Below are 9757 nucleotides of genomic sequence, written 5' to 3' on the forward strand. Positions count from 1 at the left end.
TATTTAGGACATGTAAAATTGCTTGAACAAAAATGGCAGGGACATTTAAAATCAATAGATTTTATTTATGATCAAGACAAGTGAACTCTTTGGCCCACTTCCTGTTGGGTAGTCTGATACTCATGTAAAAAAAATAACGTTCAGGGTCTTTCAACCCAATTTAGGTTTTAAGTTGATTCATGGGGTCAATAGTTGAAACAGCAGGTCGGAGTTCAATCACTAATTTTTGGTGAAAAACAACGAAATTCTGATTCTCACACCCAAGGGGATATGCCAAGATTCTTGGATCTGGGAGCGTTGCTGAAATTTGGCATTTCCACAATCTGATGTTTTATATTCAAATAACTGGAATCTTAGCAACCATATTGGATACTTCAAATACACGAAGTTGAAAACAATCAGATTACCTAAGAAGGCAAAACTTTAGCGGATATCACTAAGGAGTCAGACTAACTTTCAAAGATGCAATTAAAGAGTCCGGTTTTATTTGTTTTCTAGCAATTAAGTTAACCACTAAGTCCTACTGTATAAATTGAATTTATGCCATATTCAACAATGACCGTTGAAGTCCAATGGTCATCAATTGCTTTGTGTAATATACTGCATGTCTAACTAACACAAAAACTAAAAAAATAATGTCTAAGCCAGTCTGATATCGGGCATGCGCAATCTTTTCCTCAATAATAAGTGCAAACAGACATTTTTTTTGGGATGCCAATGTAGGTTGTTCTTAACTTACAAGTAACATTAGTAACTCTCGTTGCACATAGCTTTTAATTATTATCCCTTATGGTCTGAATAGTCCTGCAAATTACCTGTAACCTATTTGTAACTGCTCGTTTATTAAATTTCCTGCTGACCAAGATGCTTTGATTGGTTCTAATAAATATCAATTGACCAAATTTTTTACCATTTGTAGGAGAAACGATTAAAAGGACATTTTCTGAAATATAATTCTGAGTCAATCTAGATCTAATCTAACCTAAGACTGAACATACGGTGTTTGGTTCCATGACACAGGTAATGTACTCCAGTACAGAGACCTGTGTCATTGTTCGATTCTTCAGCTGAACAGAAAAAGACATTTAAGTCATTAGGTGTCGATCACCAATGCTTAAGAAACACACTTCTCTGTACAAAGGGATTTATCAATTGCTTGAAGTTCTTGAAGTAATTTTTCAAGACTTAGAATAAGTTTTTCGGAAGAGTCAACTTACAATTTGCGATGACACCATCTCAGTTGCATAAACAAGTACAGGTAAATTTGTTAGCGTACCTGTTAATTCGATATCAGCGGATGAAACTGTAAGTTACATATCGGTGTAAAAGTATTGATCAGCCCTAGTATGAGAAAAAAATTCCAATGTCCTATACATTATTTTAAATTATGAGTTTATGGTCAAAGGATGTTATATACGGATCTTTAATGCAACATTTCTCTGGAGTTTTACATGGAACGATAACTTTTAGAGAGATCACTTGGGTAATGGATCAATCAATGACTGAATAAGATTTGTTATTAAAACCACTTGCATTATTTTAAGGAAAGTAACACCCGTTCCTCGGATATCTCACTTACCAAGGCAGGTAAACTTTGGTTTTATTGAGCATGACAAATCAATTTTGTGAATCAAAAAGGTTATTGCTCAGAAAGTCAGCTGTCGTTGAAGTGAATGGTCCAATTAGTGAATTCAGTTCTACCTTTAATATGTTAGAAATTCAAACGATGTCAAAATCTGTACCACATTATGCTTTCTGAAGGAATTCTGGAGTTCTGTTATTTTCGTAGTATGAAATGATTGGAGATACTTAATGTGCATCATTGTATTAGGGTCATTGTAGCAACTAAGACCAAACGACATTAAATTGGTGGACTGCACAAGTAACAATGCAGTCCTATATGTGTGGAGTAAGATAATGATTGCGGGTGTGAACCTGGAGAATAATGTGCGATTGTGTGAGATGTAGTAACTATGACAACTTAAAACAACTAAAATGGTATAGAATGTAGAGACTCAATTTATTTACTGCTCAATATTTAAGTAACTGCTTAAGATGCATACAGGGTTGGAAAAATTATTACTCTATTGATCCAGACATTTTGGCTTATATCTAATTATCGGCTTCTGCTGTTACTAAGGTACACACCGGATTGGATTACTGACTATAAACATTCTCGGTACCTCACCTAACTTTTTACACCGGTATTGACTGCTACCTAGTGAAGTGATAGAAATGTGCTGATGAATTTTCCGTTATTATGCCAATTTGATACTAGAAATGCTAATCAATTTAAGCATAGTGAAATGCTGAAATCAGGATTTGGCCGCCACTTCTATTTCTGTTTTGTCTTCTATATGTTTAAGCATAATATATACATATTAGAACGTTTGCTAGATTCTTCATTTCTTGTTCCACGCAGGAGCGTACACATGTTGTGACAGTAGAAACCTGGGGGGGGTCAAACTGTATGCAGGATCTTAATAGGTTACAGATTGTCTATCTGTTGTACGAAATCCCTTTTAGAATAGGGTCAGAGAATTCCAGTTCACTGATTCCCCAAGGACTAACAAAGCATACATGTGAAGGAAGTTTTTGGGGGCCATATTACGAAGTCTAGTAACCCCAAACTGTAAACGATTTCCTTTAAGCCATTGACCTATTTGTTAATCAACATCAACTATCTAGTTAAGTATGACCTCGCTGTTTCTAATAACAATACTTTTACCTCTTTAAAGTCATTTGATTGAAGTTACCATAATGCGGTTACAAAGTCTGTCAGACCAAATTGTCTTGCTTCTGTATGTCGCCATGACAAAAGTGATTCTCATTCTAACTTGATGTGTAACTGTTGCTAGCCTTGATTCTACTACGGGGCAATTAATATCCAGCTTAGATGTGCTAAGGATGTACCCAGTCTGGTGAATTATACTGATTAATTGTGAAAGTTATTTGGTCAAACAAAGATGTTCTGTATTAACATCATTTACATACACCTGCCAAAGCTATTGTGATAAAATTCAGATTTGATGTTTTGAAGTTGTTCTATTTTAGAGGTTTGAAGCATACCTTACGGAACATTGCTGAGCCAGCTTTAGTAATAATACTGTCAAAACTTGTTCAATTTGCACGGTAGACCATTTAGGCATTAACTTAAGGAAGTGTCCTTGGAGCAAATGACTCCATTCTACTGCATTGATAGATTATTATAATCGTTGTTTACCAGTAGAGGCGCTTATCGATTTCTCCTTTTAGGGTAAGGTTAGTTCATTTTAAACTATGTGACTATTTAAGCGAGTAATTTTATATCCCAATAATTCGTGTAATTTAACATGGCTATATAATATTAGTCACCAATTGATGAAACTTTTAATGGGTTTGCAATGGCATAAGTATGATGTAGGAGTTCTGTTTCCCAATCTAACTTTATGTATCATGCACATTATCAGGTTATGGTGTAATAGCTAAACGTGAGTAAATTGCCTAATAAAATTTCTTTTTTGCTTGTGGTTCAAGATCATAGGTGTTTGCATGGACTGCTCTCTCACATAAACATGTAAAAGTAGTACTACTCAGGGTTGGCAACAATGTAGAAAACCTCTACGCTTTTATTCATGAATTGCCTAAGTTCAACCTTAAGCTTATTTCGATCTCTTTACGAACAGGTTTCTCTATAGAACGACTGCCCTCCACTTCATATCGAAACTTGATTCACTAACATAAATTGAGAAAGTAAAGACTTGTCATAACATAAGCTTTAGCCCAGGTTAATAACATCATTTATGAGGTGTGCAGTTTGCCAATAAATTGTCATTAGATTTTCGTCATTGCTACATTGATTGCCCGGCATATTGCCCTAAATTGCATTCTATGATGCAACTGTCATGACTGCGGAATCAATAGAAGATTGACCAAGATGAGTAATACCGTTTTAATGAATGTAGGAGTTTAGTTATTCAGGGACAGTACTATGGTTAGGTTTAACGGCAGAAAGTGACTGTGCTGCATCATAAGGGGACCTGAAAATGGGAATTGTCAACAAATCTAGTGTTTGAAATTGTGGTTTTAGCAGGTGCTTGGGCATAAACAGTATGTTAGGAATTTATATTTCAGGATTAAGGAGTTATCTGGCATATTTGCAAGGTATTGGGGAGAACAAGTGCATGGTTTTGTGCGTAACATTAAACAAAAGTTGTTGAGACTGACCAGTTAATTAGTGCCTTTGATATAAGGTGCCTGATTAGGTTAATGGGAGCCTTTGATGTTCTCTGATAGGGATGTGTGCTAGGAAAAAACCTGTATATATGCTATGACCTGAAAAGATGGGCTTACGCTAAGAAGGTCAGTATTCTTACAAGAAAGCTTGAAATAACCTTTTACAGTGAAATGTTTAATGAGATGCATTCTTGATCAAAAGTCAGCTTTGTAAAATTAAAAGTTTCCTTCTCCCCTGAAATCTTAAGGGCATGCTTTATTTACATGTGGTGTTTTACTCGATATAATTCAGTATTTGCTTAGAAATGGGTCCGTTTTTAAACTAGAGAATCAAAACTATATTCCACATTGCTTTGTACAGATCATAAAGTTTTATGGAACAGATGAAAGTTAGCTCATTACAGGGCATCCTTGACTTTTACATTGACAAAAATGACTTCCCTCTCGTGTGTATAAAATTCTATGATTGCTTAATATGAGGCATCTTGTCAACTTCTGCAAAATAGGTAATTTACACATACTAAAGCCTTTTGACCACGGCCATAGCTCGATTGTTTCATGTACATAGTAATCTTCATTTTGCTGATATGCGTAAACTCAATCAAGTATTAATATCTTTATGACATTTGACATATAGAAGTCTACAATAAGGGCCATTGGTCAGAACAACTATTTAGGTATGTGGCTATTCATTCTTTATTATCAGCCCACCATCATTGATGGAACCGATCGGTCAAGCATGGCTTAAGTAGCGTCGCCATCTTGATAATCGGTGCAAATTTCCTTTACAGTCATAGCTAGGTCAAAGAGTGCTACTCATGGATAGACCAACCAAATGTGGTAAGGATTTGAATTCCGCATTGGACGCTTAAGTCATACTGAATTCCTGAATTGTACCTACTACTTTTTTTAGCTCTGACTGCCAGAAGGGCCGGTGAGCTTATGATCATGGCGCGGCGACCCGTCGTCCGTCCCGACCGTTCCGTCGTCATCCGTCCGTAAGGTCCTATTAAAATCGCTACTTGTCATAGAGTTCTGGCATGGATTGTAACACCGATTTGGCGAAGAAAACCCTTGGGGAAGGGGAACAGAACTTTGTATAAATTTTGGCTCTGACCTAAGGGGGCAGGATTGCTTAACTTACAAGGGCCCAAAGTAGGGGTAATAGAGGTAAATCCATATAAATCGTATACCTTGTCCTAGAGTTTCTGGCATGGATTGATAACAAATTTGGCCAAGAAACATCGTTGGGGGAAGGGGAACAGAACTTGTTTAAGGCATTTTGGCTCAGACCCCCTGGGGGCAGGAGGAGCGGGGCCACACTAGGGTAATCAGAGGGTTTTAAAAAAAAAAAAAAAAAAACTCCTTAAATCGCTACTTGTTCCTAAGTTCTGCATGGATTTTGAGTAACCAAAAGTGGCCAGAAACATCCTTAGCGTGGGAAGGGGAACAGTTTTCCGACTTGTATAACTTATTGGCTTCTGACCCCCAGGGGCAGGAGGGGCTGGGACCAATAGGGGAATAGAGGTAAATCCTTTGAGTTAATCGCCGCTTACTTGTCATTAGAGTTCTGCATGGATTGGTAACCAAATCATTGGCACAAAACAATCCTTGTGGGAAGGGGGGAACAGTTAACTTGATATTCATCTATTTTGAGGCTCTGGCACCCCCAGAGTTTAGGTAAGGGGGGGGGGGGGGGGGCCAATAGGGGATATAGAGGTAAATCCTATAAATCGCTACTTGTCCTAGAGTTTTTGCCAAACTCGGATTGTAATACCAAATTGTGGCTAGTAAACATCCTTGGGGGAAGGGGAACAGAACTTGCTTATAAATTTTTGGCTCTGATCCCCAGGGGGCAGGAGGGCGGGGCCCAATAGGGTAAATAGAGGTCAATCCCTTTAAATCGCTACTTTAGTCAAATAGAGTTCTGCAATGGATGTAACCAAATTTGACCAAAACATCCTTCAGGGGAAGGGGAACAGAACTATGTATAAATTTTGGGCTCTGACCGGGGGCAGGAGGGGGCGGGGCTCCAATAGGGCAAATAGAGGTAGTAAATCCTATAAATCGCAACTTGTCCGTAGAGAGTTCTGCAATGAAATGTAACCAAATATGGCCACAAACATCCTTGGGGGTAAGGGGGAACAGAACTTGTATACAATTTTGGCTCCTCTGACAACCCCCCCCCCTGGGGCAGGAGGGGCGGGGCCCAAATCCAATGGGTAAAAGAGGTAAAATCCCTTTAAAACCGCTACTTGTCCTAGAGTTCTGCATGATTGTAACCAAATTTGGCCATGGAAACATCCCATTGGGGGGGGAAGGGGAACAGAACTTGTATAAATTTGGCTCTGACCCCCCAGGGGCAAGGAGGGGCGGGGCCCAATAGGGGTAAATAGAAGGTAAATCCTTTATAAATCGCTACTAGTCCTAGAGTTAGTGGCATGGATTGTAACGCAAATTTGGCCACAAACATCCTTAGGGGGAAGGGGAAACAGAACTTGTATATAATTTTGGCTCTGACCCCCCGGGGGCAGGAGGGCGGGGGCCCAATAGGGGAAATAGAGGTAAATCCTATAAATCGCTACTTGTCCTAGAGTTCTGCATGATTGTAACCAAATTTGGCCACAAACATCCTTGGGGAGGTGGGGAACAGAACTTGTATAAACATTTTTGGCTCTGACCCCCCGGGGGGCAGGAGAGGGGCGGGGCCCAATAGGGGAATAGAGGTAGAGGTAAATCCTTTAAATCGCAACTTGTCCTAGAGTTCTGGCATGGATTTGTAACCAATTTTGGCCACCAAACATCCTTGGGGGAAGGGGAACAGAACTTGTATAAATTTTGGCTCTGATCCCCAAGGGGCAGGAGGGGCTTGGCCCAATAGGGGAAATAGAGGTAAATCCTTTAAGTCGCTGCTAGTCATAGAATTCTGCATGGATTGTAACCAAATTTGGCCATAAACATCCTTGGGGGAAGGGGAACAGAACTTGTATAAATTTTGGCTCTGACCCCAGGGGGCAGGAGGGGCGGGGCCCAATAGGGGAAATAGAGGTAAATCCTTTAAATCGCTACTTGTCAGAGTTCTGCATGAATGTAACCAAATTTTGGCCACAAACATCCTTGGGGAAGGGGAACAGAACTTGTATAAATTTTGGCTCTGACCCCCAGGGGGCAGGAGGGGCAGGGCCCCAATAGGGGTAATTGAGAGGTAAATCCTATAAATCGCTACTTGTCCTAGAGTTCTGGCATGGGAATTGTAACCAAAATTTGGCCACAAACATCCCTTTGGGGAAGGGGAACAGAACTTGTATAAATTTTGGCTCTGACCCCCAGGGGGCAGGAGGGGCGGGGCCCAATAGGGGAAATAGAAGGTAAATCCTTTAAATCGCTAAACTATGTCCCTAGAGTTCTGCATGGATTGTAACCAAATTTGGCACAAACATCCTTGGGGGAAGGGGAAACAGAACTTGTATAAATTTTGGCTCTGACCCCAGGGGGCCGGAGGAGGGGCGGGCCCCATTTAGGGATTTTAGGAGGTAAATCCTATAAATCCGCTACATGACCTAGATGTTTCTGAATGAACCTGTATTTCCAGAACTATTACTTGGCCCAAACCAATGGGGGGAAACCAGGCCCTTGTAAAATCCTCCCTATACATCTTAGAAACAATAGGGTAAAAGAGGTATAAGAGTTTCAGACTTGCAGTTGTGCAGGGATTAAACTTGTAACCAAATTTGGCCACAAACATCCTTGGGGGAAGGGGAACAGAACTTGTATAAATTTGGCTCTGATTCTCCCCTGGGGGCAGGAGGGGCGGGGCCCAATAGGGGAACAATAGAGGTAAATCCTTAAATCGCTACTAGTCCATAGAGAGTTATATGAATGGAATGTAACCAAATTTGGCCACAATACATCCTTGGGGGAAGGGGAACAGAACTTGTATAAATTTTTGGCTCTGACCCCCCGGGGGCAGGGAGGGGCGGGGCCCAATAGGGGAAATAGAGGTAAAATCTCATTTATAAATCGCTACTTGTCACTGAGTTCTGCATGGATTGTAACCAAATTTGGCCACAAACATCCTTGGAGGGGAGAAGGGAACAGAACTTGTATAAATTTTTGGCTCTGACCCCCGGCGGGGCAGGTGGGCCCAATAGGGGATTGAGAGGGGCAGAAAAAGAAACAATGGAGCCCAATTAGGGGAACATTACGAGGTAAACCACCAAGATGAGCGGATACAATCACCTACTGGGCCTTCTTGTTAATATTCTGCATGGATTGGTAAATTCAATATTGGCCACAAATGAGTCACTCCTTGGGGAATAGAGTAATCCAAACTTGTATGTATAACCATTTGTAGGCTCAATGTCCCGGGGGGGCAGGAGGGGTGGGGCCCAATTCGGGTTATCGTAGAATGGTATAGAGGTAAATTACTGTAAATTGCTACTTGTCACTAATTCTTCGGTTGATCATGTAGTCACCAAATTTGGCGGTCACAAAATCCTTCGGAGAAGGGGAAAACAACTTGCTAAAATTTATAAGTTTTGGCTTGACCCCCCCAGTGGGCAGGATGGGTGGGGCATGAAATAGGGGGAAATAGATGGTAAATCCTATAAATTTCGGCTACCTTGTCCCAAATAAGTTTTTGATGGATTGGTGACCAAATTGCATGGCCACAAAACATCCTTGGAGGTAAGGGGATTATTAGAAAGCTAATTTTATGTGAATAAATTTGTGGTTATTGACCCTACAAATTGGGCAGGAGCTTGGTTAGTGCCATAATAGGGAATTAGAGTAAATGTTATTTTGCCATTCCTACTGTTCTGAAGAGTTTCAATGCATGAGGTTGCTAAAACATTAGTTTGGCCACAAACATTTTACCTGTACAAACCTCAATAAATTTCTATTAGCTGTGCCCGCTTGTTGGGAGCCTCTATGCCCAATAGTAAAAGATTTAAAACTTTCAAAATCGCTAAAAATTCTAGTGCTGATTAGTGGTTCTAGCAGTTCTAAGCTTGTAGACCCAATATTTAAGCTTACTAGCATGCTGACATCGAATGCGCTTCCATCAACTTTGACAGTAATTTGATTGCTCTGACCTTACTTCCGGGTCAACTGTGAGGGATCTGCCCAACAGGGGCATATCTGTTAAATCTTGTACATGGACTTACTTGTCATAGAGTTCTGGTAAAGGCCTAAATGGTATTGACAATTTTGGAAAAACTAAAAGATTCTTGAAAGGGGAAATATTTTCTTTTATAACATGATATTCTGAACTACTGATCAGTTGCTTTTTACGCGTGGAAAGCACTGATTAATATGAGAAAATTGAGTAAATTTATACTATCGGCTAAACTTACTATATGCCTAAGTACATGAACAATCATGTACGTGTTAGAAGTACACTGACACTTAATTGCTCTTTTACACATTGATTTTATAAGATGGATTTAAATGACGATTGTGAGTATAACAAGGGTGGTACAGTTCATGGAAAAATTATTGAAATGGTATTGGGGCGCCAATGATAGTCTAACTTTTTACTAAA

Source organism: Argopecten irradians, unplaced genomic scaffold (assembly GCF_041381155.1).
Source record: "Argopecten irradians isolate NY unplaced genomic scaffold, Ai_NY scaffold_0606, whole genome shotgun sequence".
Classification (NCBI taxonomy): Eukaryota; Metazoa; Mollusca; class Bivalvia; order Pectinida; family Pectinidae; genus Argopecten; species Argopecten irradians.